The sequence below is a fragment of the Taeniopygia guttata genome, chromosome 5, assembly GCF_048771995.1.
Source record: "Taeniopygia guttata chromosome 5, bTaeGut7.mat, whole genome shotgun sequence".
NCBI lineage: Eukaryota > Metazoa > Chordata > Aves > Passeriformes > Estrildidae > Taeniopygia > Taeniopygia guttata.
In genome coordinates this window covers 52,137,525-52,160,001 of record NC_133030.1, presented here as the reverse complement: position 1 = coordinate 52,160,001, position 22,477 = coordinate 52,137,525, and the positions used below count along the sequence as shown (strand labels likewise).

The 22,477-nt window shown below is 37.7% G+C and overlaps 1 long non-coding RNA gene across 2 annotated transcripts in view; it reads right to left on the bottom strand.

The window, feature by feature from the left end:
• Positions 1 to 413: 413 nt before the first annotated feature.
• LOC115495600 (uncharacterized) overlaps positions 414 to 22,477 on the bottom strand; it is a 107,619-nt gene continuing 85,555 nt past the window's right edge. For both annotated transcript variants that reach the window (XR_003960902.4, XR_012056497.1), the window contains exons 2-3: positions 3,877 to 4,084; positions 414 to 1,449 (exon numbers count right to left, since the gene is read on the bottom strand). This is a non-coding gene — a long non-coding RNA (uncharacterized lncRNA). The remainder of the gene's footprint in view (positions 1,450 to 3,876; positions 4,085 to 22,477) is intronic.

The following is a 22,477-nucleotide window of genomic DNA, read 5'->3' as shown; positions in this document are numbered from 1 at the left end:
TCTCACTAGTATCATACAATACTGTAACCAAAGTCAGGATAGTAAACATTCAAAAATGTCCTGCCTCATAGTTTGTCAAACCATGTGATTTTTGAACACACTGCCTTGAAATCCAACAAAAGTATGATTTTTCAGGGCACCTATGGACTTACATGGGGTAACTCTAGATTAATTCCTTTGAGAACTACATAGACCAGAGAAAATACAGTTTGCCTAATAATTATATTTGCACTTTTCCTTTTGTGTTAGGATAGACCATGTTTTCCATAGAATAGTATTGTGGCCCCACACAGAAGTCATGAAGGACTTGAGGTTAGGAGAGGTCAGCAAGGATGCTGGTGAGTGAGCAGGGGATAGCAAAGATTATTAAGGTACTGGAGCATCTCCTTTATGAGGAAAAGCTGAGGGAGCTGTTCAGCCTTGGGTTGGCTGAACAATGTCTGTGAGTACTTGAAGGGAGAGTGCCAAGAAGACAGAGCCAGGCTTTTCTTGGTGGTGCCAGGCAATAGGACAAGAAGCAATGGGCAGAAACTGATTCTGGGAAATTCCACCTGAATACAAGGAAGAACACCTTTCCTGTGCATTGGAACAGAATGTCCAGAGAGACTGCGGAGTCTCCCTCACTGGTGATTTTCCAGAACTCTCTGGATGCAATCCTGTGCCACGTGCTCTAGGATGACTGCTTGAGCAGGGAAGCTGCACCAGATGACCCAATATGCTTCCTTCCAACCCAACCCATTTTGTGATTCTGTAAAGCAATAAATATGAAAGTACAAAATTATCTATTTTTAAAATAATTTCATTTGAAGTAATCTGGCCCTGATTCTGGTATGATAGACACTGGTGTATCAGTTAGCGAGTGTAAATCTCTTGGCTTCAGATACTGATTGAAATGAATTCTTGAGGAAGTCTTTTGACTACAATTTTGCATGGGTATATATATGACAGGCTGAAAACCTTTCTTAAAAGTATGGAAAACAGAATTAGCAACATAGACAAGGACAGAGGAATAAACCAGAAAAGGCACAGGAAAACTGTATGTGAGAAAGGAGGAAAAGTGAACTAACTGTGGTGTGTAAAACAAAAGAAAAAAGATCAGAATGTACCAGAGTCAATGGAAAAGGGAATAAGTCTGGATAGATGGCAGGAAGCCTGAGGGAGGCCTGAAGAAAGAAAACTACAAGAAAAGGATATCAGAAGAAAAAGGAGGTGCTGAAAGAAGAGCAATGTAGGCCTAGAGATGATGAAGCTTATGAACCCCCTGTTTTTTTAACATATGGCCATGATGTTTTTAAAATTTATTTTTCTCTGTTTGAAAACCTGTGGGTCTGACTCGTGGTAAAAGACTCTCCAGGTACTTGTGGAACTAAATTTTCTTTTCAACACATATACTTTCCAGGGTAGAAAAACTGTTGATTTCCTTGTAATCTTGCTTCATGAAAATATGATCTGCAAAGAAATGGATAGAGAATTGCATCAACACATGAATACCCATGCATGTGCACAACTGTTTTTCTTCAGACAGGAAGCATACACTGCTTAATTTTAACAATTTAAATTAATTTAGCCAGGTTTAATAAGGTATTGCCAGCTGGTTTTGTTACAAATAAATATTTAAAGAACAATTTTCATATACAATCAAAGCTTAGGAAAAACATCATTTCAATATGCCAAAATTCCTTTCATTTCTCGGTCTCTTGTTTTCCCCCTTGCCCTTCCATCAGTGGCTAGCTATTAAAGATAAAATGGTTGTAATCATTATTATAATAGATCCCTCTGCATGATCTTCTAAGTGGGCCTAATCCTCTGCTTTTCTTATTGCATTGCAATATCCTACTACGGGAATGGAAGAGATGATACAAAGGATTATGAGTCCTGAGTATGAAAAAGGAAGACCAGAATGAAAGTTACTCTTTCCACACAAGTACTTAATAAACATTCAGGTTTCACACATGGGTTGATAGGGAAAAAAAAGCTACATGAAATGAGCCTCTTTAGCACATTGTTTTCTATTGCACTTTTACTGGAAACACAAGTTAATTAAAACACATGCACACAAAATAGCCTACTTTTGAGTTCTAACTATCAGACAAGGCCATACTGTATGCATACAAAGTGCAAGAAATAATTTATAGGACAAATTCCCCACAAGACCATTCAGGGAAAGAAAAAAAAAAAAAACCTAAAAGAAAGAGAGAGAAAAAAAGACCTGGCTCTTGACACTAAAGGCTTAACATCAAATGCGGCCAGAAATCCATTTTCACAGTTTTATTGCCCATTCTGGACGCTTCATTTCAAAGGGAAAGAATTTGAATTCAGACACATAAAATTCCCTTTGTTCTCTTGCCCTCCAGCCTTTGGTGCCAGTGTGGACGGTCCTATAGGGAAAGGTTGAGATCAAAAAAAAATTTGCAGCTCAGATACCTGGCCCCAAATGATGCCCCTTGGCATTCTTAATTAAATCAGCTTTGCAATAAATTGACAATGCACTGTCAATTGTAATCATTTATATTAGCAAACTGAGTATTTTTAACACTTTGGAAATAACAGAAGTTTGGTAGACCTGGGAAAAAAGAAAAAAAGATGCTATAAAATTGTACCGCGTGATGATCACATATAGTGCATCGGCTTGTAGGTCACGCAACATCTTATCTTAACATTGAATAAAGTTAGTGTGATTTTCCATATCTTTCCCCATCTGAAAGGTCACTCCCACTTAGGTTAATCTGTGTTGTTTTTCTGTGAGATTCAAAACAGAGCTTGAGTGTACTGTAAGGGGATAGAAGAAGGGGACATTGCAGCCTTATGATGGAGGGAACCTTTGTTCTAGAGAAAGGGTCTGATCCAGAGTCCACTGCACTGGAGGGAGTTATTACTATTGATCTCTGTAGGCTTTGGACCAGTACCTGCAGAGATTATTTTCACTGAGAGTTCTGAGGTACTTTTGATATTAAAATCGGCACAGGCATATTTTTTAAAAGGAAGATATCTCCTTTGCTAGCGAATAGCATCCCTTCTTGTACTGATGAATAAGGTACTTTCTGATTTCTACAGTGTTATTTCTTTATGTTTAGCCTCATGCTTCTTTCAATTCCACTTAATTTGGAATAGATGCACATCAGCTCTCGGTCTTCAGAGTATAAATTGATCACTTGGAGAGGTCAGGAAGGCATTTTTTCCTCTCCACGTATAGCGCTGCACAAGAGATTAGAGGTCTGTGTAACAATGCCTGCATTTCCACTTTCTGTGGAGTTTATAGCTACTTTTTTCTTTCTTCTTTATGGAACCCACTGACTCTGATATTCATTTCACTATAGTGGATTAGGTATGACTTTTGCTTCAAACGTTCATGTAAGTTGATTCTGATTTTCCTGTATGAAATACATCTCTACTATTGGATGTTAGTATTGGATAGCAGTGGACTTGCATTTTAGCAGTGTTTGGTGGCTGTTAATGGACATTTCTCTACCAAACCTAGAGACATAGAAAAATTTTAATTGCTCATTGGACTGACTTATAGAGACACTGTTGCTGTAGCAGTTAAATAGAAGCTTTTTGCTAACCTTGAAAAACATTATTTACCATAAACTGTCCATGGAGTAAGGAAGTTTAATTTTTTATGAGATTAAAAAAAGTTGTTCTAACTCAAACATACTGATCAAGTGTTAGAAATTTCACCATAATTAGAGCACTTTTCCAAGCCTTACATCTTTGAACTTCAAACCCAGTTGGGAGATTTTGATATTTCTCTTAACCATTCTCAAGTTCTTGAGCATTAAGGACCTCACATATATTCTAATAATTCTTTTTTCCAGAAAGAGGAGGTAATGTTAAAAGACAAGAAAGAAGCTGAAAAAAAAATAATTCTGAACTGACCTGAATTGTGGAAGAACCAAGACCTGAAACTTGAGAACTGGCCTTCAGAATGACCTGCCACAGGTCCCTCAGAAAGTATTCTTGTGAACTGAGATCAAGAGTTTTCAAGTAAAGATCCATTCACCAAATATTATACAGAAAAGAAAGTGGCATCTCATTTGGTGAGGTCCCTTTTGAAGAATGTCTTGAATGTCAGATTGAACTGCAGCTGGAAATGAACAGGGGGAGATTTTAAATTCAGATATTCTGCAATATTTTATGTCACCATGGTGGCAAGCAGGTGGAACGTGCTGGCATTTGCAACAGATTCCAAATAAATGCAAAGTTTATGTCATTACAGTAGTTGATCATTAGTAGACATATTTTGACATGATTTAGATGTTACATAATATTAAAACCAGATCTGTGCTGTTATTGCTCTGGTCACAAAAACATCCTGAAATTCTTCCCCTTCACATTTTCTTTTCCAAATCTATTTTTCTCTTTAATTGTTTTTACCTTTCACTTCTCTTTCTTGGTACTGCACTTTTTCTTCTTCCTAAGAATGTATATATTCAATGCAGGATGTATTAGTTCTTGTTTAAAGAGTAATCTGTTTCCTCTAAACATTCTTTGGTTGAAATCTGCAGAGTATTCATTTTCTGTTCTTTCACCAGCCTCAAATCCCTGAGCAATACCAAGCTTGTATGTTGGGCTGCCTTTTCATTTTAGTATCAGTGGACATTGCCAGGATTTCCATTTTGCTTCTAGAAAGTCTTTCTGGTTCTTTGATAGTTCTTATTTCCCTATTGTAGAATTTCTTCAACCAGACTATACCCTTCTTGCAAATCAGCAGTGTTTGCCAATAGGAAACTTCTGTTTTGCTCTGGGAACTTGCAAAAAAAAGTGAGAACTAATCTCCTTTTATATTTAAAGAATTACTTTCCAGCTACAAGAAAACTGAGGAGCCCAGTAAGTGCTTGGTAGTCCAAATAACCATTAACTTTGTGGCACATATCAAAGGGAAGAGATGACAACTCCTCAATGGCATTTATTCTGACATGGTCTCTTTCCCCAGATTACACAAGGCAGAAATCAAGCAGTTTTCAGTTAATTTCTTGATACATTTTGCAATCCAATTAAAATTCTTAGTGAATTTGTAATTCATAATTTGTAGATAATTTTTATCGTTATTTTTACTCACTCTGCGAAGGATTTGTGACTGTTGACATAGTTAAGTCCAGTGAATAATCAATACCTGTAACTTCTAAATGTCAAGAAATCATGGTGCTGCAATGAATTAAAAAGTATTGTACCCTGTAATTGTGCTAAATGCACTTAATTTTTGCATATGTTTTCAACGGAGAAAGTTAGATTTTTTTATGAACCCATTTAAAGAAAGACAGATTTTTGCAGATAATTTCATTGTAGAACAAAAATATCTAACGTCTGAAAACTTAAAATATTTTTTACATTTATGGTTCAATATTTGCAAATCCTTGAATTTCAGGTAAAAATATTGAGATTTTGGCTGACCCCATTTGGAAAAAAAAAAAAAACAAACCAAAACCAAAAACAAACCAACACCATAAAAACCAGAGTAAAATAAAACCCCCAGTAACAAACTGTAAAATATCTGCCGTCATCCACTATCCATTACAAGCAAAATCTTTACTGAAGTCTATACAAGAAAAAATGCTAAATTGCATCCTGGAACAGGACAGCTGACTCTATTTTAATTTTTTTTTTTTCCTTTCCTGTTCCAAGTGGATATCTGCGAAGATTTATTTCCTATGTAGGCCCCATGGTAATTTAGAATGATAAATTTCTCAGAGACAACTCTCTGCAGCTTTAGTGAAAATGTATGCCTGCAGCTAATTTTCTGCAACAAGTCTGGCTATTCCTTTTCCAGTTATATTGGCTTCTGAATAGTCCAGTCCTTTGTTTTCCAGGGAACCCAACAGGAATATTGCTTCTCAGGAAAGACACAGGGTCTTATTTGTCAGGGTATCCATGAAAATAATTCCATAAAGGGATTCCTGTGAATATGATTTTAGATGGATGAATATTCCCATTTAAGTACTTTCTAACATAACTGTAATAGAATGTTAATGTATATTTTATGAAATAAGTTGGAAAGAGAACTAAAATGCTTAGATCTCTCTTTGTATCCCAGAACAGAATGAACTGTTCCTAAACTGGACTTGTCATCTATATCTGACCTGCTCTTAGGAATTTCCAACCATCTCTTTAGATAACAAAATTTAGAGTTAATATTTTCCGGCTCAATATTTTTTTGCGTGGTAGCAAACAGGTTGTGAACAGGTGATTCCATTCTGCTTTGTAATGTCCTTTTCTGACTCTCCACTGTTTTTTACTGCCCTGTTCCACAGTCTCTTCAATGCCTTTACATCTTTTCAGCTGAGAGGACGACTGGACACAACAATATTTGCTTGTACATTACTTGTGTGCCTTGTAGATGACACTTTTTTGTATATACTGTTTGCATTTTGCCACAACATGTCATACCTTACTCCAGGTCAGTATTCCTAAACCTGACTTTACACTTGTCCTTGTTGTAGCCTACTTTTTAAAGCCATTATTTCATCCAATTTTGAAGTCTAATCCAACATGTCTGAAGTATGGTTTAGCTGCATGTCATCTGTTCATTTACTGCAAGTACACTTTATTCCATCTTCAAGTCATAAAAGAAATACAATTTAGTGCCAAACATGACAGATCCCACAGAAAATTCAGTGAACCCATTCAAGATGAGAAGAAATCACTAAGTATATCTGCTTAAGTTTCACAAATATTTTATTTGCCAGCTTTTCATCACATGCTGTAAGTATTTGGTAAAACGTAGCTATTATAAATTGTAATTGAGAACTCAGATGCAGAAAAAGGGAGACAGATCAATTAATATAAGCAAACATCAGTTTGTTTTAAACTTAATTTTGGTCTGAAGGACAAAAATGATACAAATTTCATTTAAATGAAAATTGGACTTTATTATGACAGCTGATCTACATTTAATTATCTTGGTTGTAATTTAGAAGCATATTCAGCTTGTTGGTTTACATGAATTACTTTTCTCTTGGCCTTACTCTCCATCCCCCATGTTTTCCCCTACTAGCCTAGAGTGGAATAAGTGAATCTCTTAGCAAAATAACTGAATAATTGAAAAGCGGCATAAAAAAAGAGCACATCTTATGACTTAAGCTGTATTTGTTTTGGAAGAGAAATGAGGTCTGGATGTCTATTTCTGTTCCAGATAAACATCATAAAAACCTGAACTCTATCTATTAATATAATCCCCTATTTAATATTATTAGTATCTAAACTACTTCATGGGCCTCGCTGTTTAGTATTTTCAGTATATACATTTTATCTCAATTCAGCTTTATGCTCCATTTGGCTCTTTCTGCCTGTTTTTTCAAATAGAGCATCAGACAGCCCAACTTACAACTCAGCACTGAGAGAGCTCCACATTGTTCACATAGTTTCTCAAAAAAAATTGCAGTGAGCTCTGTTAAAAACCACATTTACCATGGCAAGGTGCAAATATCTCGTAGTGGAAAACAGACTAAGCAAGGAAATATTGTGGTAAAATCAATAGCCCAGAACACTATTATGCTCTCTAATGGCACCCAGTGTTTGATCAAGGCACACGTACACATATTTCCAAGTTTCTTATGTCCTATTCATGACTACTGGAATCAAATTACAGTTAGGTCTGCAACAAATACATAGATTTATATCCTAGACTCCAGGCTCCTCTGAAGCAAAACTGGTCTGGTTTCACTGTACGAGACGTGAAAGAACGACGCGAGCCGCTGCTAATGCAAAGGTGAAAAAGAGAGAATTTATTTTCTGCCTCCAGCATTTATACTTTTTCAAAGGTGACAGTGGATTGGAGGGTGAAGGTGCCACTTCTCCAATGACATTGGACAAACTACTAGTACATCAAGTTTCTCCACCTGTATGAAGGAATGCAAAACAATAGGTTGTTTACAGAAAGTTGTGTGAGAAAGTTCTCTAACAGAATGTAAACTCAGAAGGCATTAGAAAATCTTAAGAATCAGGGTGACAGTCTGGGGTCTGGAATCCAACCTTAAATCCACTGGATTTGGGGTAGATTTTCCCTCTGACTCAAGCAGCTCTTAGACAGGTCTGAAAGGAACAGCATCGGGCTCAAAGTGGCTAGTGAGGTTTGTTCAAACACGGCTGGCTCTGGGTCCTGCACAGTGCTCCCCCTTGGGATGAGAGGGGGAGAGAGAAGGGGTGCTGGAGCAGAGGAGAACAAGGCCCCAGGGATGACTAGCAGAGGTGTCAAACCCCATCCCAGATGATGTGGATCCCCACTCCTTGGCTGGCATGACTCATTCCTGTTGGAGCAGGGAGTGTTTTAACCAGGAGGAAGAGTACACTGAGCCCATTAAACATCCCCTGAGCTGCAGTCTGTGTGGACATGCAGATCAAAGGTTGTGTCCTGCCTTTGGTGACTCTTGGCAAAGCTCTGCACCCTCCAGCCAGTGGGTGTCAGAGGGATCCTTCTCCTGGAGAGCTGGGCTGTGGCAGTCAGGAGTCCAGTGCAATCACAGCTGGGATGGCAGCCCCTGTTAATCCTTCAGAGCCATTCTGTTTGGAACAGCACAGAGAGAGAAGCTAATGGTGCTGAGATGAAAATACAAAGTTGGTAATTTTTTAGATTTTGAAGGGAAAGAAAATAGTGTATGCATGTGAGAGCATATACACATTCTAAGAATTAAATTTGCTCTTATTTTCAATATATCACATTTTTGAACATAAAACTGGATGCATGTCTTCTGTAAATATTATATTTTGGGGGATTTTTCTAGACACACAGAGGAATAATTCTTTACTCCCTAAGTAATGTAAAACTATTCCATATATTTAGCACAAGTCTTATTGTACAAATTGTACAAGACAAATTAACTTTTATCTGTCGGAAGGGAAAGTGATTGAAACCAATCTCACGTGTTTTACCATTTCCTTGGCATTGTGATTTCTAAGAACTGAGTCTGGAATATGGCATATAAAATAACAAAATGCTTTGTTAACAGCATTTATGTGTATTTTATATGGAATATTCTTATATATGTATCATTCTTTGATTTTGTGGATAATATTTAATAAATAATATGAAATATCATTATATTTGTAAATAGGGCATCTTTATGTGCATGTGAAAACAAATACATTTTAATTGGACAAAAATAATGAAACTTTAATTAAAAATATTAAAAATTATTAAAATAATTATTAATTATTTAAAAAGAATTATTAATTATAATAAAAATAATTTAAAAGAATAAAAAATAATTAAACTGCATATGTTAAGTCTTTAGCATGTAGTCAAAAAATTTAGCAAGTGGGCAGCTAATGAACCAAATTACAAATAAACCTGTCTTTGCATTCATGAATAATATAGATTCATTATTATAGAGACAGTTTGTATATATATATATATATATATATATTTATATATATATATATATATATATTTATATATATATGTGTGTGTGTGTGTGTGTGTGTGTTGCATGCTTAAATGCATTTTAGAATCAGTATTTTTAACTGGTCAAGGGTGAGAAAAGGTGGAAACTAATAGGTAAAAAGGATTCCAATGGCTAAAATTTCCCCTCACTTAGATTTTTGTCCTTTTCATATTATAGTATTTGTAAGCTTGACTGAAATACTTTATACAAGACTCAGAGACAAACCCCTCACATTGTATATATTCTCTATTTAAATAATTGAATGCTGGTAGAAAAGTGTAGTTTTGATGAGTTTGCAGTTTTGCATTGAAATCAAATATATTGTAAGCACAGAGAAACACAGCTCAGTGCCCTATGAAGGTCTGGTGTCATGGTCAACATTTGAAATTTGCATAAGAGGTTATTCAAAAGAGAGGCAGGAGACTTCCCTATTGTATTAGCACGGTAATGCAATTCTTTGTGGCTATTATCCTGACCCACATCAGCTCTGCTATGCACAGGGCCTGAGTTTTTATGAGCTATTGGCTTTTATGCTGAGAGATTTTATTAACCTAATTAAAAGTTTTATAAAAGTAAATTATATTTATGTTTGTGTGCCCTATTTGCAGTCATTAGGGAACCCAGACCACCTCCGGTGACTTCAGAGAGGGCTGGTCAGGTCCCATCTGTGTAAATCTTCTGAGTTGTCATGGAGTCATTGCATTTGATTTACATGTGAAACCTGCGGACTGAGCACAAATGCTAACCAGACAGCTGATAAATAACACAATACTAAAGCAACACTTTTGCATTTCTTTAACTCCTTTCTTACAGGAACCTCCAAGTGTTTTTCAGACTTTAAAGAATAACCCTCCTGAGTAAAAAAGAATTAGTTACAATTATATCCACAACACCAGAATACTAATGTATTATAGACCTTATAATGTTTATCAGTTTGGTGCCTGGTAACATCAGTAATGGACTGAAGCTCATCACACAAGTTTTTCAAACACAAACCCGTCCCAGACATCTCCCATTTGCATCGATTGACAAAGGTAGTCCTTTAAACTCACCACTTATCTGCTGAGACATGCTTATGTAGGTCTAATGCATGTGAAAACCAAATATGCTCAAGTTACCCAGGAAGTGGCTTAAATCCACTGTGAATTTGGTTTTAAGCAACCAGTTTCATTTCTTCTTTGCAGCAGTCTAGAAGCATGTATACATTCAGTTATCAAGTCTGAGCTGAGGGTTGTGCCCCAGCTGCCTGTGGTTGATTTGCTCATGCCCTAAATCTTGTACTGCTTCGGGTGACGAGCCTTAAAATGAGGTAGCAATTCCAGCTTTACAACCATAAACAAAGAGATGTTGTACAGCAAAATGACTGTATCAGATACCAAATCCAAAAATTTCCTACTGCTCATTTCCTACTGTATAGCCATAAGTCCTAGGAGACCTGCAGCATGACCCAAAAGCAATTTAATGTGGATATTTGGGAAAAAAGTCTTAAGTTATGCAGAAATGGGTCAAAGTTTGCATATAAAAATCACCTGGTTCAGCTGCTTCTCATCTGTGTTAAGTGCCTGATCCACTGTCCAGTAATGCTATGGGGAAGTTTTTCAAGATCTTTCTCCAGAGGTACATTGGGATGAAGTAAGATTTCTCTCTGAGAGCATAAAGGGAATAATGTGGTTAGTGATGGCACAGAGGAAAGAAACCACAGAGGCTGTAACAACCTGCTGCTTGCTGCAATGCAAACAGCAAACAGGCACACGGATTTACACAACTGGTCCTTCTGTCACTGTGCCTCTTGATGCACTTCTGACAGTCTCTAGAAAATCCTGTCAGTATAACCTGTCTGTCTTCCTTATATGCTTTACTTTGGCTTGTTTGGCCCTACTGAACTCTATTAAGACTTCAGTGGCTGCCGGATCAGGCCTTGGATTCTCTCTAAGTGTTATGCACCTATGTTAAGCAGCTTCTATGGGGGAAGAAACAGATGCCAGGAGTGTAACAGAAAGGAGCTTTTGAAGAAAAAGTTGTGAAACAGACCTATTAGCAACCAGTAAGAACCGGGCTGAAAGCCACCTTGATGGTGGGGAGATAGGGACAGCACATAGGGTGACATCAACCATGTGCTGCACTGCTTGTTGTTCGTGGCTGGGCAAGGGAAACACATGCCAATTTCCTGTCTGTTTTTCAGCTTGTGATGTGTTTCTTGATGTAGTTGCTGTTGTTTATTTGAAATATTTACTTTACAAGATCTAATGGTTGCTGTAGCTATTCTAGGAGCAGGGTTTTGATGGTCACTGCTGCAGAAAAAGTAACCTCTAGGTAGTGTTACAATAAATAAAATTAAACCAATATGTATTCAGTATTATTATTATTATTATTATTATTATTATTATAGCAGTGTTTAATTACTGAAAAGTAAACCAATCAGATTTAGATATTTTCAGAATTAAAGCTGACTGTTTGGCTTTAATTTTAACCCACTTATGAATATGGTTTCTATTAATATTCATTATGCAATTGCCTTTTGTTTTCCTGTAAGATCCAGGGTTTATTCTGTACAGAGAATAGGTGGTGCTTATTGAAAAAGCTGCTATTTCATATATTGTTCTATTTCCATTATTTTATCTGTGCAATTTTAATATATTTTGATCAATAGGATGGATTACAACTTAATTTACCTTACAAAAACTTTCCAGTTTTACCTGAAAGTGCTTTTTCATTTTGTTAAGGTATTTCTTGAGTGTTTCTGTAATTAGGACATGTGCAGAATGAGTAATTCTGCAATCCCGTAGAGGTGCTCCATAAACACTAAGAATTGTCAAGTTTCTTATAACACTCATTAGGGTGCTGTCAACACCATATTAATCAATCAAAACCAAATTTTGCCAGGTTTCATTTCCATCACTGTTGGATCAAATGAAGCCTGAGTCATCATTAAACAGAACTTTTTACATCTTCTGGTTGCTTTGAGCTATGATGTGAAGTTAGGTGGTTTTCAGCCCGAGTCTTAGACTATGCAGGCTTACATCCCAGAATCCTATTTCTCTGGCTCTAGAAGTGTGTGTCCCCTGCTTGATGAGTGCAATGCAGAGATACTGCCTGGCAGCAAAAGGATACCCATGTTATCACAGCCAGGGTGAAGTCTGATCAAATTAAATGCTGAGTAACAGGATACATCAGCTTAGTGGAGTTGTGTGCTAACCTGATTGCTATGCCTGTGATCCTGACTCGACTCACTTGAGTCTCCCCCCATGACACTGACTGGTGGTAAATGACATGTATCAACTAACAACAGGACTGGCAATCCCAGAAAGGAAGGCAGGGCTCAGCAGTGACATGGTGCGATGGAAATACATGGCAGAGTTGTTCTCCAGGCTGTACTTTCATCATGGTTGTAGATCGTGGTGGACTGTGGTACCTTTTAAAAATACAACTTCTTTTGGTTTTGTTGTTAACTGAAGTAGGAGATGACTTTCAGAGTGAAAACAGAGCCATTCTTTTAGGCAAGAGACAGAAAGGGAGAATACTGACTGCATTTGGGAAAGGTAAAACATTTATGTGTAGTCTAATACCTTAGGGAAGTGCCTTTGATGCAAGAGATGCTGTGTTTTGTAGATGATTTCCCTTCCCCTCCTTTATCATACAAGGTGACATCCTAGACTGCACTTTCTGGGTTTCAAATTTTTGGACCGTTATGAACAATTATATACATTTTTTTTTTTTTTTTTCCCTGCTGCAATGGGAAAAAGGGTGAAAATCAAGTTAGAGAATACCTGAAGCTGAGTCAGGAATGTTCTGTGTTCTCCTGTAGAAGAATGGGAGCAGTTACTAAACCAGAGCTTCACCTTCTGACATTAAAATAAAATAAATCAGAAAACCTCCTCTGGTGCATAAAGCCAGAGTCAAAGGGTGACTTGGAGTCACTTAGGTTTTTCACCCAAGGGAAATTTCAGCCCTGCCACTAAAATAGGCCTTATGGAATTTTTTATGTTTAAAAAAAAATTAAAACAAGATGTTTAGCAATTTGAATTTTTCCTTGCAAATTCAATAGAGTTGTACCTAATTTTTAAATAGAAAATGGAAAACTTGAAAAAACAGAACAGGAACATGGTCATTTAAAAAAAAAAACCAAACTACTGTACATAAAGGTTGCATTTTTTTGTGAGAATTGGTCACAACACGTTCACCAAGAGCTGCTGGTACTTCACCATCAGGTCATTCTGATTCATGGGCAATTTACATTCCTCTCACAGTGCTTTTCAATAAACAGCTAACTCTGATCTATATTATAGTTAACTCTAACAAGCCAGATTTCTAAAGGTTTATCCATCTAGCTTAAATGAACTTCAGTAATCTTTGTGCACAAAACACCCACATAGGCTATTTGTCTTGGATTTGACTGTTTGGCAAAAAGCCTGACTTAAGCCTTGAGCATGAGAGCTTAGTGAAAAATGCTGCCACTCCTGGGGTGGGGGTTGATGTCCAGGGCTGACCTCACCCTCTGTACTTAGCTGTGAGCTCCTTGCAACAGCAGAGAAACCACAACATTTGTCATCTGGCAAACCTGTTGCTTGAAAAAGAAAATCACTTCAGTAACATACTTCAACAATTATAGTACATTTTAATTAGATGTATATCACACAATTGCAGCTCAGTTTTTATTAGTATATGAAGTTTCCAAAAGAAACTCAAACCAAAATCCCAACCCAATGCCATTCACTGTAAGAGTTCCAGGAGAGACCCTTGCTAGTAGTGGTCTGTCCTCCTACACCTGTGGAATATGGGTGGGTTTTGGCTGTTGGAGCATACTCTGATTTGATCATCAGAGAATTGGGTTGGCAACTAGACAACAGGCAAAAATAAACACCTCACTGCATCCCACTGTCACATCAGAATAAAAGATAAAGGATTTAGACTGTCCAAGAGGAACAAGACAGTGAAAACAGGCAACCTGGAAGAGCAGAACCTGTTACCAGTTCAGGGATGGGACAATACTAACATACAGATGCAGTGGAAGAAACATTTAAAGCAGAGGAAAATGCCAAGCCTGGTGAGCTGTACCTGCTTCAGACAGTTATCTGATGGGTCTGCTTTTTTCCTTGTATTTTGGCAAGACTTACATAGCTTGTCTTGCCAGTAAATTCTCATCTAATTGAATTGACAAGCATGGACATTTTTTAAATGAAAGTTTCCAATCTGCCACAAATTTAACTGGTTATATTTTATTGTAGTGTAGTGTCTGCCATATGAGTTAATATATTGAGTCACTTAGAGCTGCTGAAGAAGAAAGCTGATAAAATATCTTTGCACTGACAGAGAGAGTAGACCTGTGATCTTTTTAGGTCATTCTTTCTGGTACTGTGCTGGCTTTAAACCCCTTGTGTTTGGTTTGGCATGAATGTCTCTTTCATTATTATTCTCATCCCTAATTCTTTCCTCAGCTTTAGGCAGTGAGTTCTTGGCTGCCAGTTCCTCCCACCCATTTCATTGTCTCTTTTGCTGATCATGAAGCACCAAGAGTGTGTGTTCAAAGAGGTGAATCCTACCAATTTTGAGAAGTCCTGATGGGTGCTGGTCAGCCTCAACTCCAATGAAATTTAACAACAGTGAGGGTTTGTCAGTGCTTCTGCAGTTGGTAAGATGAAACTATAAGTTGGCAATTTAAATTAAGTAATTAAGCATTAGGTATTATGAAGTATCTTGAAACACCTCTATCTTTCTTTCCCTTTCCCCCTTGTTGTTGAGACATTTCCAAAAAGCCTAATTTTCTACAATTTCTATTACGTGTGAAATTGTAAATTTACCTTTTATGCTTCTATTTCCATATTTCTGAAGTGTGTGCTTTCAAAATGTGTGTCTATGTGGATATTATTTATTAAGACTCCTTTTGGAGGGATTAGAGTCTATTATGCCAGCGAATATAAAATACTAAGTAGTCTTTTGTATGGAAGGCATATCCAAAATCACAGAATATGTTGAGACAGAAGGGAGGCACAAGAACCATTGAGTCCAACTCCTGGCCCTGCACAGCACCACCCCCAAGAGTTGCACCATGTGCCCAAGAGCATTGTCTAAACACTTCTTGAACTCTGTCAGGCTTGGGGCTGTGACCACTGCTCTGGGGAACTGTTCCAGTGCCCAGCCACCCTCTATGTAAAGAACCTTTTCCTAATATCCAACTTAAATTTGCCCTGACACAACTTCAAGCTGTTCCCTCGGGTCCTGTCACTGTCACCAGAGAGCAGAGATCATTGCCTGCCCCTCCTCTTGCTCTCACAAGGAAGTTGTAACTGCAGTGGGGTCTCCCCTCATTCTGCTCCAGGCTGACCAGACCAAATGACCTCAAACACTCCTCACACGGCTTTCCCTCAAGGCTCTTTATATTCATTGCTGTCCTTCGGAAACTCTGAACAGCTTTACATCTTTCTTATATTGTAGTACCCGAAACTGCCCCCAGCCCTAGAGGTGACGCCAGTGCAGAGCAGATCAGGACAATCCCCTCCCTTACTCAGCTGGCCATGCTCTCTCTGATCCCCCCCAGGACAGGGCTGACCCTCCTGGCTCATGTTCAACTTTGCCATTGACCAGACCTGCAGGTCCTTTTCCATGGCACTGCTTTCCAGCACCTCACTCCTCACTCTGTCCACTCATCCAGGGTTGCCCCATCCCATGTGCAGAACCCATCACTTTCCCTCGTTGAACTTCACATGGTTGGGGATTGCCCAGTCCTGTAATTTGTCTCTCTGCAGGGCCTCTCTGCCTCCAAGGGAGACAATAGCTCCTCCCAGTTTTGTATCACCTGTGAACTTGCTTAGTATCCCATCCAGGCCTGCATCCAATGTTAGATATTCTGAAGATTTCCTATGCGCTGGGAAATTATATTTGTGTATTTTGTATGTTAGCACACATATGTATGGGAGTGTGTTTTGCCAGTATGCATACCTGGTGTATTAATGCTTGCAAATAGAGCTGCTGTATATACAGTTTTAGAACAGTTTGCCAAATTTTACTCAACTGAACTATGATTTTTAAATTACAAATATTTGCTTGGAGGCTACATCTATTCCAAGATTCAATCCTAATTGCCACTGCAATATCTGAGTTAGGGAGCCATGAAAAATGAAATATATACTGAAAAGCAAGAAGAAAAAAGTTAGCTTTTGCAGTTTTGCCAGGTGAGTACTTAAATAGTTGATTCTAAGCTTGCTACAGTAATTTACAATTACAATTACCTGCTACAATCTGTATATTGAATGATGCTGTTTAGGAAAGAGTTTTATCTGATTGCAAGGAGCACTTAAAAAAAGGCACTTTTACATATCACACCATTTGGAGTTGTGACTGTCAGGATCTGATCCAAAGCCTACTGAAGGCAAGGGAAAGAGATCTGTTAACTTTAAGAACTTTGAATTGGACCTGAATGACAGCATTAGATAGATCTTTTTTCTTGTCTTAAAAATAATGCGGACTCACCTTTTAAGTTTTGAAGGTTAAATTCTATCCGGATTATCATGAGCTAAGAGCTAAGGATCTTTCGTATGCCATGAGCTATATGATATTAAACCTCTTCATAACATTAATTCCTCATTGAAAATTCTTCTGTTCTTCAGTGGTCACAGGAAGCTGAGTTAGAAATAGAGTCCACAGTCTTTCAGATTCTTTGCCTGCATACATATATTGTAGAAAAGTTCACTTCTTGTCTCAGTCACACCTATGCTTGGATAAAGCAACCCTGTAATTGTATTGTTGTAACCCTAGTCTTTTACCCCATATGGCTCTTATCAGAATTTTTTCTACGATAGCAAAAATACAGAATGAGTCTCTCTTGATTATACCATTGCACCACAATTATCTCCTTGCAGTACAGAAGGCACTGCCAATCACCCCTCTTGGTAGCAACATTTAAAGGTTAGGTTTGGAGCACTTAGAAACCAGGGACTGCATGTCCTCTGCCTGCCATAGCACCTGCAGTGAATTGATCATACTTGATTACAATACATGAAATCCCAGCCTGCAATACAGCGGTTATATTGCAAAGCTTGTATGTAATCAGGGGAAAAATCCAAGTGCCTTGCTGTGTCACAGTAGGGTTGGAAGGTAGAATAGAAAATATGGGTTGTCTGGAGGTACAGAGGGAAGCTCAGAGGTTATGCTAAGCTGGAGAAAGTGCCTTTTACTGTGTCTGTCCTAGTAGAAATCCCTAGACAAGCCAACAGCTTGAACCTGTGCAATATCTTCCAAGAAAGGGAATGTCCAAGGAAAGGCATGATGTGAGGCAGCAATACCACCCCTGAAAAGGGAACCCATGGTAAGGAGGATGACCATGGTGGAATGGTTGTAGGATATCAAATACATACACCATGAGACAGTTCTGTGTAGCAGTGGGGACTTTAGTGCTGCACAAAAACCACTGAGAAATTAACTGCTGCAACAGATTACCTTAAATCTTTTTAAAGACACTGGCAACATCTGCTTTCAGAACAAAATCCCAGAAATCTTTATTACAATTTCATCTCCAGGTTTGTTCCTCTTCTTGACATCCCTCATATATTAGCATGGCGGACACTCATTAGATCCATAGCATGTCCACAGCCTGGATGAGAACTGCTTATGCAGCAGGTGTAATGTGTCCTAGATGTTGGAGTAATTGCTCAGGCACTGCAAAGTTGAGTCAGACATACCATAGGGTATTTGGTCCTGAATGCCATGAGATGCAACTCCTATTGGGCTGACTGATGTTAGAAAATGACGAGAATCTCAGTATTCAGAAAGCTCCAATGGAGTTTCCTCATATATGCTTCTGGAGATAAACCACAACTTAATTCAGGCCAATGAGTGCCTACCTTCATCACCTGCTATTATATTTCTACTCTTCCCCTCTTAGGGCCATTTCCTTGTACCTTACTCAGGAAACTACACACTCAGGTAAAACATCTGTTTCTCTAGCTGAAAAATTTTAGTAATAATAAAATCTCTGACATGATTTTCATTATTTTCTTCAAAAATATGTGCCAGAATCTTAGTGTATGAGGAATCTGTGCAAAGATTTTGGGGATAATCAGCACTTTTTCTATTCTAAACAAGATCCTCCATAATGATAATGGCCACACAATGAAGACAAAATGCATACATTTTAGTCCATTTAATTCTTGTCTTTTGCAGTTTTGCTCACTGAATTTACTGGTATGATGAAACACCTTTCTGCTAAGTGTAGAAAAATACCTGTCAGATTAAATACAATTAAATGTGAATATAAGCCATATTAATTAATAAAGCTAAGTTATCTATGCAAATGTATGTACAATATTGTTAATTTCAGTTTGCCATTATTTAGAAGTTAATCCTTGACTATATAGCAAAATGCAGTCATACAAAACCCAGTCCAGTAAGCTGGATGGATGAATCCTTCATTATTCTGGGCACTGGTGTTCGTAGGAAATGAAGCTGCTAAATATCTCTCAAGACAAGACCCTGGTTTTCCAGCTTCTGTCCCACACAACCTGTAGCCTGGTAAAAGATCTGAATCACAAAACAGAAGAATGCATGTAAAGCTGGAACCACTAATTGAGAGTCCTCTATCACCTGCAGCCCAGCTTTATGCCTTGTTAAAGGTCAAAGGGCAGAAGATCTGAAGGCTTTTCTGCAAAGAGTTGCTGGTTGACACAGAGCAAGCTTAAGTGCAGTTAATAAAGTTTGCTCTGAACCTGCACTTTCTGAGAACCTTACATAAATACCGTATATCTAGTTCATCTTGTTGAAAGCTTTGTCAGTGTCGGACTGCACAGGCAAGTGCCAAAATATGTAACCAGTTTTACAAATGAATAAGGTTAACAGGTATCTCCCTGCAGAGCAACAATTTCTCTTTTATAAACCCCACCTGAACTGGCGAGTGCTGCATGGACATACAGTTTTCAGCCTGCAGCCAACATTTAAGCAATAATCCAAAGTGACAGTTTTATGACAGATCTGAGTAACTCAGGATCTTTTCCTTCTTTCTTAAGTGAGATCCACATACAGGCAATTTACAGATGCTGAACAAAGGGAGGCCTCTCCTCAAAGAGCAGTGAGGTATAAAGAAATGACCAATCCTTCAAAACGTTAAAGAGATTTAAATCAGAATGCCATTTCCAGGTTAACACTTCTGATCTTTAAAGTACCAGCATAATAAATGTGTTAATGACAATTGACAAAGTTACCCTTCCTAGGCAGCTAATGACATCTTAACTCACAGAGCTAGTATCTCTCTACATTTCAGCCTGCAATCCTTCACAGAGCTCAGTTAAAGGGATACATGTGTTGTTACTATGTTCGGGTCAAGCTCCCCTACTATTAAATACAAAAGCAATTTTTAAAGCAATGATATGGCTGACATACAAGCCCATAAAACCATAAGAAATACCAGTTAAATCTACAACTGGCCCCTCTGCTCAACTCTGTTGTGTCTAAAAATTTCAGTCCATGGGGACCTATAAAAGAAACTCTGCACAGTAGATGATATTACACGATCCATGTGGTCATTTGTAAATGCTGTAGTACATAAAACACACCAAGGAATTCTGAGGTTTTTGTATTAGTATCTTGTTTGGTTTGGTTGTCTCAGTTGCACAGTAATGGATCACCATAGATTGGATTTTTATTAGATTACTATGCTGTGTTTTAAGGAGGTGGTCCTCTCTAGAGACTGTGGCAAAACACATTATAGAAGATAATCTAGCATCTTCAGGGATCTGACTAGAAAAGGACAAAGTCCTCATTTAATTCTACATCCGTAGAACACTTTAGCTAGATCTTTGTCGGCTAAATGAAGGATTCCCAATTGTGACAACAATCTCACTTATGGACTTCTCTAGAATTCTTAAGCTAAACAAATAAAAACACCATGAAAGTGCATGGTGTTTGCAACAATTTATCTGCAATGCTATTAATAAAGCTGATTGCAAGTGCTTACTTATATGTTTACCTGTGGAAAATTTTTTTTTCCTAAATGGAAATTAGTATCTGCTTTCCTGTAAAAAAAGGGGAGAACATTTAAGACCCCTAGGTCTCGAACTAACATTTGAAGTGTTTTGGCAGTTGTACCTTCTGTTTTCCTTTTGACCAAATGTACAGTATTTTTCACTACAGAAGAAACTGCAGCAAGTACTAGGTCGTACAGGTTAACAAATATTACTGTAGAGTTGCACGGGTCCCACTAAAGCCAGTGCCCTGAAGCATGTCCACAGTAGCATTTCAGGTATGAAAACACTGCTTAAGTAACCATGCTTGTAGAGCTAAGAGAAAGTGATTTTCTACAGCTACACACCAACAGAGAATTGCCCTTATACCTATTAACTTGTTTTTTCAGATGGAGCCAAAGGCCTGTACACTCCTTGCCTCATGCTGATGGCTTTTCTTTCTGTGCCCACAGCCAAAGTTCAGCAGTCCTACAGAGGTAATACAGTTTTGCTTTTTAACTGTTCCTTTTATTTCTGTGATCACAAACATTTTAATTATGCTATAGCAATGCCTGTATTTAAGCATATAATAGGTATATAATGTTCTCTAGAACAAAAGATTTGAAGTCATATAATGGCATTGCACAGTATGTAGCTCTCACGTTGTTGCTCAGATTTGCCATCTAGAAGGTTTTTGTTCCCTGCTCTCTCTGATTCAACCTTTGTGGCACAACAGCAAAGAGGCTTTGAATACAGTGTGGGGAATAGACAGCCTGGCAGACAAGCAGGGGTCTTTTCCTCCTCAAATACATTTCAGCATGACACAAATGTGAGCTTTGTATTAGCCCTGTAAAGGTTTCACAGCCCCTGGTTGCAGGTGCAGAAGGAACATGCCCAGGACAGAGAAGAGGGCTGAGCAGAGCCCCGTGCATGTGGGGGGCTGCATCTGGGGACACACCACAGAGCTGAGCTTCACCAGCACTGCTTTGTACACCCAGCACTGCTTTGTACACCCTTCCCTGCCACCATGCAGGCTGACAGGCAATAAATGATGGTGCAAAATCCAGAGACAGCTTTTCTCTGCCTTCACAATCCTCAAAGATGTATAAGTAGCATGGAGAAGACTTCACCACTCAATTACTACTGTTAGTGTTGGGATGCATCAGATTATGTATTTTAACTTTCATAGCAGATTTGTTGTGTCTCGTTACAATCACTTAGATGGATATAATCTTTTTGTGTGTAGCCACATAGGAAAAATGTGAGGTATTTCTTTTATTTTCTATTTCTTATATACTTTTTCTCATTCAACTGTTCCCATAAGGAAGAGTTATAGTAGAAGCTCACTCTTTGCACACTACTGCAAATTAAACAATTAAGGCAAGTGTTGAAGATTTCTTAGTGTGCTTTTTTAGGTTTTAAAGTATTATAGCAATTTTTGCTGTGCATTTTTGAAAAATGCATCTTTTAAATTAAAACATACTATTATTTTCGGTAGTAAGCAATACTAGAATGATATTATGCTTTGATTATTTCATAAAAGTGTTTGTGGTTTTTTTTTGTTTCTGTTGCTGAAGTTATCCAAATTTCTCAAGTATTTTTTGAACATAAATTTGAGAAAAAATCTTCTGTAAAATTTTTCTTCATTTGGCAATGGAGAGCACTCACTGTCTTCTGTAACATCTCATGACTGGTGAACTTTTCAAACCCTGCTTCTATGTGTAAATCTTATTGATTTTGTCAAGTGCTTGTAGAATGGAGTTCTATGAGAAGGGTCATTAAGAACAACAACATGATCAACTGTTGGCAAATACTTTCCCTGAATGATGACCCCTAAACTAAGCTGATATTATTTAATCATGAGTTTAAATTAGTACTGATTGATGATGCTGCTGTGAAAATTGGAAATGGAAACAAGAGGCAGATCACTAGAAACAGTTGAGAGAGTTTGGTGACTACATTTGTCTCAAAAACACTGTCTTTTGCAACCTGGTGTGAGCAATGAAATTTTATAAATATAGGTTAAAGTCTTCATTAGTATACAGATTTAACTCAGTCTATACCATAGTGTCTTTGCAGTTCATTATTTAGTAGATAGGAAGACTTGGTATCAGTGTTAAAATCGTAGACTTTTGTTCTTCATGAAAGAACATTTTTTCACAAAGAAGGATC